The sequence below is a fragment of the Carlito syrichta genome, unplaced genomic scaffold (genome assembly GCF_000164805.1).
Source record: "Carlito syrichta isolate Samal-C Ts95f unplaced genomic scaffold, Tarsius_syrichta-2.0.1 Scaffold308773, whole genome shotgun sequence".
Lineage (NCBI taxonomy): Eukaryota > Metazoa > Chordata > Mammalia > Primates > Tarsiidae > Carlito > Carlito syrichta.
This window is the reverse complement of record NW_007252869.1, coordinates 235,766-237,596: the sequence shown is the minus strand read 5'-3', so window position 1 is coordinate 237,596 and position 1,831 is coordinate 235,766.

Below are 1,831 nucleotides of genomic sequence, written 5' to 3'. Positions count from 1 at the left end.
ATGACAGCTTTAAGTTGCTTTTTGTTTACTTGTTTGGGTTTTTTTTGAGTTGGAGTCTCACTCCGTTATCCAGGTTGAAGCGCAGTGGCATGCTCACAGCCACCCTATCATCAAACCTGCTGGACTCAGACAATCCTTAGGCCTCTGTCTTCCAAGTAGCTGTAAATACAGGTACGTGCCACCACACCTGGCTAATTTTTTGGTTTATTGTAGAGATGCAAACTTGCCAAGTTGACCAGACTGGTCTCAAACCTGTGGGCTCAGGCAATCCTCTCATTTTGGCCTCCCAAAGTGCTGAGATGACAGGGTTGAGCCGCCACGCCTGGCCTAATTTGTTTTGAAATACAATTATAACAAACCCCTACTTCCAATGCCCTGGCCTATTACAGGCTGGTCTTGAACTTGTGAGCTCAAGAAATCCTCCTGCCTCAGCCTCCCAAAGTGCTAGGATTATAGGCGTGTGCCACTACACCCAGCCTTGTTGAAGGATTCAAGGAGGTCATGAGTGTGACACTGAGAATGGAACTGTTCTAATTATGTCGTTGTTATTATTATCATTACAGTATTGCAAGTGCTAGTGCAGTAGCCAAGAGGCAGTATAAGGGTTTGGATTGGGGGGTTAATATTCACAGAGTGAGTCTGACTACTTGACCGTTCTGTGACTGGTTTACTTCCCGCAGCATCCGGTCCTCCAAGTTCATCCACATTATTGCACATAGCAGGATCTCCTTCTTTGCCAAGCCTGAAAAATAGCCCATTGCATTCCTATGTCAAATTTCTTTCTTCATACATTCATCGACAGACACTAAGGTCGATTCTATCTCTGGACTGTTGCGATTAATGCTGCAGTGAACATGGGAGGGAAGCTATCACTTCGAGATTCTAATTTCATTCCTTTTGGATATAGGTCCAGGCATGAGATTGCCATATCATACAGGGGTTCCATTTTTAGTTTTTGGAGGAGCCTCCATCCTGTTTTCCATTGTGGCGGCACTATTTTTTAGGTTTCCACACTATGAACATGCCGTAATTATTTGGTGTGGTGATTAGGTCAGGTTTTCTTATTTATCTATTTGTTTGTTTGATTGTTTACTTGAGTTGGAGTCTCTCACTCTGTCGCCCAGGCTGAAGTGCAGTGGCACAATCATAGCCACCGCAGCCTTGACCTGCTGGGCTCAGGTCATCCTTCCAAGAAGCTGGAACCGCAGGCATGCGTCGCCACACCCAGCTAATTTTTTGATTTGTTGTAGAGATGAGGTCTCGCCAAGTGGCCCAGGCTGGTCTCAAACTTGAGGGCTCAGGCAATCCTCTCACCTCAGCCTCCCAAAGTGCTGGGATTATAGGCATGAGCCACCATGCCCAGGCCAGGTTTCCTTTTTTAAACATTTAAAGGCTTTGTGTTATGGAAATGGTCCCATACTCAAAAGCATGGTTGAATGCCCTCCCCACGTGCCCACCACGGGCTTCAGCAGTTAACGGTCGCGACTCAGTCGAGGTTAAGAGTCAGGCAGGGCATTGTGGGCTGGTCTCACGAGCTTAGGTCTCAGTCTCAGAGAAAACTCTTGAAAAAAAATATTGTCCCAGAGCATGACATCATGACATTTTTTTCTAAAGATCAAACTTACAACTGGCATAAAAGGGAGCCCTGAGCAAGCATCTATGAACATAAGAGCAGTAATTGGGTCGGTTGCTATAATGGACCTGGGGACAGGTGGTGGGGTCTTGGTTGGAAGAGTGGGTTGGAAAGGAAGATGCCACACAACTGTTTTGTCTACAAGCTACTCTAATAATTTGCCTTCATACTCTCTGTCTGAGGTTGAATAGCGCCCCA